A 7,461-nucleotide genomic window follows, 5' to 3' on the forward strand; every position below is an offset into this window, starting at 1 on the left:
CATTTTGTAATGCTAAGCAAGAGATGCATTGCACAAAAGGAACAAGCTTTCTCAGGATCTTGAATCTGAGACCTTCCCCTACTCCCTGATCTGAGATCCTCTATTACCTAGTAAGCATTCTGAAAACATGGAAGAACTCTAATCTCATTTGTATTGTAGTTATAATAATCAACTTACAACTTCCATAGGTGGCTCAAGTTCTCACATAATTACAAGGTTAGTACCAGCATGTGGTTATTTATGTCATACAGATTAAGTAAATAAAAATATGTAGGATCTTATTGAACTAAAAGGTTGAAAGCCCAGAATATGTGTTTGGCATGAGTAGTCTGTTTAATGTAGATCTCTCTACATTTAAAATGTACCCTGTAGGTCTCCTCATCAGAAATTATTAATTTTCCTCTATACAATGGAGATTCATCATCCATTGTAGAAATGTATTCTCTCATGGCTATTAATCCTTACTAAAACCATTGTTTTCTTTATTATAGAGTTCAAAGCTTAGTCAGACTTGGATTTACTATGTAATTAGGAAAGGGACTTGGTGTTTCTGAAGTGACCCATTTTGGCATAAAAGGTTGAAAGGTTTAGGGGATTTCTGTGACTTTATTGAAATATCTAATGCAAAAAGATGTTGACAGAAAATAACAACTGTTAGATAATGCAAGAATTCAGCACTCAGGAAATTTGATACTATGTAAAACAGAATGAATTTTGGGAAATAAAGTGGATTGCTAAATTATATCTATGTGAATGGCAGAGGATGTAGTGATAGCTCTATACATTTACAAATACAAGAGACTGTTTTAGGTACTTGTTGCTAACTAAAACTCAGAGCTAGAATTCCCTTTATGGTCACCTAAAATTTTAGTATGTTTGGATTTAAACTGGAGTGGTTTGAGTGATGGGGTGGGAAGTGAAAACTGTTTGTGATGTACTGGCATCATATTATCTTGAATCAGTTAATATTATCCTGACTCATTGTCTAATTAGTCAATGGTCTTAAGCAAAGGAACACTTTTTGGAGATTAGCTACCAAAAGAGAGTTTAAGTAGTCCATCTACCTGAACTATTAAGTTGACAATACTTGATTTGTGTGCTTTTTGTTTAGTTTTGTTTCAAATACTCTGCTTAGTTTTCTGGTTTTATTGTACAGGAAGAAGAAGAAATGATAAGAACACAGTATTTTACATAACCACATGATAGTGAAGATGATGTATTTCTACATAGTATTTCATTGAAGTACAGAAACTTGACTTTGGAAGAATCATGATATGTTGGATAAACATGGGGATGTTGATAGCGAAATTGTTTTATTTTTGTTATTTAATCTGAAATAGGAATTGACCTAATATTTCCCCTCATATGAGATCCAGGTGTCCTAGGGGAAACTGAAGAAGTGACTACTAGGTATGAGAATGGAAAAATTATAGAATAAGTAGAATCCGTTTATTCATTATAGCTACATGTTTCTAATCTCCATATATTTTATTGAAGTATTTTCCCATATCCAATAGTTTTCTTTTAATTTGTAATTTTAATTTTATGTATATAAGTTTATAATATATCTTTTTTTTTTTTTTTTTTTTTTTTTTTTTTTTTGAGATGGAGGTTTTGCTCTTGTTGCCCATCTGGTGCGCAATGGTGCGATCTCAGCTCACTGCAACCTCCACCTTCCGGGTTCAAGCAATTCTCCTGCCTCGGCCTCCCGAATAGCTAGGATTACAGGCACTCACCAATATGCCGGGCCAATTTTTTGTATTTTTAGTAGAGACAGAGTTTCACCATGTTGGCAAGGCTGGTCTCAAACTCATGACCTCAGGTGATCCACCCGCCTTGGCCTCTCAAAGTGCTGAGATTATAGGCATGAGCCACCGTGCCTGGCCTATAACATGATATTTTGATATACATACACATGGTGAAATGATTCCTACCATCAAGCAAATTAACATATCTATCATCTCACAGAATTATCATTTTTTTTCCAGCGGTAAGAGCATCTAAAATCTATTCTCTTAGCAAAATTTCATTTTACAATATAATCTTATTGACTATAGCCCTCATGCTGTGCATTAGATCTCTAGACTTATTAATCTTACGTAACTGCACATTTGTAATCTTTGATCTACATGGCCCCATTTCCTCTCCTTTCTTGCTCTTGATCACCTCATTTCTACTCTCACATTCTATGTAATCTGTTTTTTATAGATTCCACACATAAGGGAGATTATGCAGTATTTCTTTCTGTGTCTGGCTTATTTTACTTAACATAATGTCTTTCAGGTTCATCCATGTCCTGCAAATGGCAGTTATTTCCCTCTTTTTAAAAGATGAATAATATTTCATTGTATATGTATACAACAATTTGTTTATCCATTCATCTATTGAGGGATATTTAAGTTGATCCTTATCTTGGTGATTGTGAATAATGCTACAGTGAATAAGAGAGTGCAGATATCTCTTTAATATACTGATTTAATTTCCTTTGGCTATTCACCCAGAAGTGGGATTGATGGATCATATGGTAGCTCTATCTTTAACTTTTTAAGAAACTTCCATACTGTTTCCACACTAAGTGTACCAATTTACATTCCCACCAACAGTGTTCAAGGATTCCCTTTTCTCCACACCCTCACCAGCATTTGTTACCTCTTGTATTTTTGATAATACCCATCCTAACAGGTGTGAGATGATATCTCATTGCAGGTTTGATTTGCATTTCTTGATGATTAGTGGTATTGGGCACCTTATCACATATCTGTGGGCCATTTGTATAGCTTCTTTGGGAAAATGTCTATTCAGTTTATTTGCCCATTTTTAAAACAGTTTTCTTTCTTTCTTTCTTTTTTTTTTTTTGCTGTTTAGTTGTGTGAGTTCCTTATATATTTTTACTATTACCTCTTATTGGATATATATTGCACAAATATTGCCTCCTATTCTGTTGGCTGCCTTTTTATTTTATTGATTGTTTCCTTTGCTGTGCAGAAGTTTTTTAGTTTGATTGAATCCCACTTATTTATTTTGCTTTTGTTGCCTTAAATTTTGATGTCACATCCAAAAAATCATTTCTAAGGCCAACATCAAGAAGATTTTCCTGTTTTTTCTCCTAGTTGTTTTAATGTTTCAGGTCTTATGATTAGGTCTTTAATCCATTTGGAGTTAATTTTTGTGTAAAATAAGTGTCCAGTTTCAATCTTTTGTACATGAATGTCCAATTTTTCTAACATCATTTGTTGAGGAGATTACCCCTTCTCTATTGTGTCTTCTTGGTGGCTTTGTTGAAAATCAGTTGACTGCATATGGTTAGCTTTATTTCTGAGCTCTCTACTCTGTTTTACTGGTCTGTGTCTGTTTTTATGGCAGTGCCATATTATTTTGATCATTACAGCTTTGTAATATAGTTTAAAATCAGGGAATATGATGTCTCTATCTTTGCTTTTCTTTCTCAGGATTATTTTGGCTATTCAGGATGTTTTGTTGTTCCATACAAATATTAGAATTGTTTTCTTTCTTTCTGTGAAAAATGCTATGGGAATTTTGATAGAGAGTCTGTCAAATCTGTATATTGGTTTGAGTACTATGGACATTTTAATAATATTAAGTCTTCAAATTCACAAACATGGGTTACATTTCCTTTTATTTGTGTCTTCAATTTCATCAATATTCTATGGTTTCGGTGTACAAATCTTTTACTTCCTTGGTTAAATTGATTCTTGAGTATTTTATTCTTTTCATGTTATTGTAAATGATCTTTTACATTTTAGCAAGGATTGATACTGGTGTAAAGAAATGTAGCTGATTTTGTATGTTGATTTAGTATCCTGCTATTTTCCTGAATTCATTTTTTTGAGTTTATTTATATAATTTTTTTGAAGTCTTTAGGGTTTTCTACATATAGGATCCTGTCATCTGCAAATAAAGATAATTTTACTTCTTTTTGTCTGATATGGATGCCTTATATTTATTTTTTCTTGTCTGATTGCCCTTGCTTCCAGTACTACCCTAAATGGAATTGGCAAGAGTGTGCATCCTTGACTTACACCAAATATTCAAGAAACAGCTTTCAGTTTTTCCCCATTGATTGTGATGTTAGCCAGGGACCTTTTATAAATAACCTTTATTGTGTATGAGGAAATTTTCTTCTATACCTATTTTATTCAGGTTTTATCATAAAGTATGTAGAACTTTTTGTCAGATTTTTTTTTTTACTGCATCTATTGCAGTGATCATGTGTTTTTTATCTTTTATTCTGTTAATGTGATATACCACAATGATTGATTTGAACATGTCAAATGAGCTTACATCACAGGGAGTCCTTTCCCCATTGCTTGTTTTTGTCAGCTTTGTTGAAGATCAGATAGTCCTAGATGTGCAGCCTTATTTCTGGTCTCTCTCTTCTGTTCCACTGGTCTATGTGCCTGTTTTTGTACTAGAACCATGCTGTTCATGGTGTATAATCTTTTTAATGTGTTCTTGAATTCAGTTTACTAGTATTGTTTTGATGATTTTTGCATCAGTGCTCATCACAGATATTGGCCTGTAGTTTACCCTTAAATTTAGATAGGAAAAAGAAATGTCAATAGCTTTAATAATACTAATAAATATTTATAACACACACATTTTAGTCCTTTTTCTCCCTACAAATAATAATATATGGGACAATTATCAACTCTTCTGTGCTCCATTTACTTTCTCTTATAAAATATGCATAGTAATATGTCTAGTGTCCAAAGGCAAGATGTTTTTAGGATCCTTTCTATTTCTACGACTTTTGATTCATAACTGGCAAAATGGTAAGGGATCTCATTAAAATGTCATTTCCCTGGACCACAAATGTTATTGCACCAAAATTTTAGAACAGTCTATGATACAATTCTATTGGGCAGCATCATTTTGAAATATATGTTTAATGAGTATTTAAAACTGAAAGAAGTGTAAGTCGAGTTACGGTTTCTTTACATTTAAAAAGTAAGTTAGTGTTTTGAATACTGATAATACAAATAAATTATAAATACCAAAGGGTAAAACAATATTTTTATTGATTCTTGTTTGCATTATATTCACCCACCATGATTAAATTATGTCTCACTTTTTAGAAAATGTTACGTCTTATTTAGTTACTAGACACAGAAAAAAACAAGCATTTGCCTAAAACAAAAATTCAGATTACACCCTCAGACCTAAGTTATGTGTATGCATACAACTGGTCTACCTGTTTTAAGTGAACTTATATTCAACAGCAGGGAAGTTAGTGAATGGTTTTGCCCATATCTTTCAATACAAGGAATCATCAACAATCTGTCACCATGGTCATGCTTACAGAGAGACTGATACTTCCAGGTATAAATCTTTTCTGCTGCCATGTAGATAGTGTAGCTGCTTGGATCCAGTTGATACCATGCTGAAAACTATTCTATCATAATTCTATCAATTGGAGTGTTGGTATACCCATGATTCCCTTGTAAGTTCAATCAAATGCCTCATAACAAACATCTGATTCAGTGGTAAATAATCCAGTTGGTAGATATTGTAATTTTATTTGTATATTTATTTTAATATATTTTTAATTTCAATAGCTTTTAGGGTACAAGCAGTTTTTGGTTACATGGCTGAATTATACACTGGTAAATTCTGAGATTTTAGTGTGCCCATCACCTGAATAGTGTGCACTGTAACCAATATGCAGTTGTTTTATTCCTCACCCCTCCCACCCTATTAGTTCTGAGTCTTCAAGTCTATTATATCACTCTGTATGCCTTTGTTTACTCATGTTTGTATATATTTTGAGAAATGTCTATTCACGTAATTTGCCCACTTTTTAATGAAATTATTTGTTTTTTTCTTCCTGATTTGACCTCCTTGTAGATTCTGGATATTAGTCCTTTGTTGGATGAATAGTTTGCAAATATTTTCTCCCATTCTGTGGATTTTCTGTTTTCTCTGCTGATTGTTTATTTTGTTGTGCAGAAGCTTTTTAGTTTAACTAGGTCTCACTTATTTAATTTTGTTTTTGTTGCATTTGCTTTTGGGATCTTAGTCATGAATTATTTACCTGGTCCAATGTCCAGAAGAGTCTTTCCTAGGTTTGCTTCTAGAATGTTTACGGTTTTAGGTCTTAGGTTTCAGTCTTTTATTCACCTTGAGTTGATTTTTGTATAACGTGAGGGATAAGGATCCAGTTTCATTCTTCTACATGTGGCTTGTAGTTTTCCCAGCACCATTATTGAATAGGGTGTTGTTTCCCCAATTTACATTTTTATATGCTTTGTCAAAGATCAGTTGCTTCTAAGTATTTGGCTTTATTTCTGGATTCTCTGTTCTGTTCCATTGGTCTATGTGCCTACTTTTATACCAATACCTTACTATTTTGTTAAATATGGACTTGTACCATGATTTGAAGTCTGGTAATGTGATGTCTCCAGGTTTTTATTTATTTATTTTTATTATTTCCTTAGGTTTTGGGGGAAGAGGTGGTGTTTGGTTACATGAGTAAGTACTTTAGTGGTGATTTGTGAGATTTTGGTGCACCTATCACTCGAGCAGTATGCACTGTACTCAATTTGTAGTCTTTTATCCCTCACTCTCCACCTACCCTTTCCCTCAAATCCCCAAAGTCCATTGTATCATTCTTATGCCTTTGTGTCCTTATAGCTTAGCTCCCACTTATGAGTGAGAACATACAATGCTTGGTTTTCCATTCCTGTGTTACTTTACTTAGAATAGTGGTCTCCAGTTCCAACCAGGTTGCTCTGAATGCCATTATTTTGTTACTTTTTATGGATAAATAGTATTCCATGGTGTGTATGTAATATATATATATATATCTCCCAATTTCTTTATCCACTCATTGATTGATGGGCACCTGGGCTGCTTCCATATTTTTGCAATTGCAAATTGTGCTGCTATAAACATGCGTGTGTAAGTATCTTTTTCGTATAATGACTTCTTTTCTTCTGGGTAGATACCCAGTAGTGGGATTGCTGGATTAAATGGTAGTTCTACTTTTAGTTCTTTAAAGAATCTCCACACTGTTTTCCATAGTGGTTGTACTAGTTTATATTCCCACCAGCAGTGTAGAAGTGTCCCCTTTTTACTGCATCGCCACCAACATCATTGTTATTTTTATTTTTTGATAATGACCATTCTTGCAGGAGTGAAGTGATATCACATTGTCGTTGTGATGTGCATTTCTATGATAATTAGTGATGTTGAGCATTTTTTCATGTTTGTTNAATGAGTATTTAAAACTGAAAGAAGTGTAAGTCGAGTTACGGTTTCTTTACATTTAAAAAGTAAGTTAGTGTTTTGAATACTGATAATACAAATAAATTATAAATACCAAAGGGTAAAACAATATTTTTATTGATTCTTGTTTGCATTATATTCACCCACCATGATTAAATTATGTCTCACTTTTAGAAAATGTTACGTCTTATTTAGTTACTAGACACAGAAAAAAAC

The sequence above is a fragment of the Rhinopithecus bieti genome, unplaced genomic scaffold (genome assembly GCF_001698545.2).
Source record: "Rhinopithecus bieti isolate Rb0 unplaced genomic scaffold, ASM169854v2 scaffold_6109, whole genome shotgun sequence".
Lineage (NCBI taxonomy): Eukaryota > Metazoa > Chordata > Mammalia > Primates > Cercopithecidae > Rhinopithecus > Rhinopithecus bieti.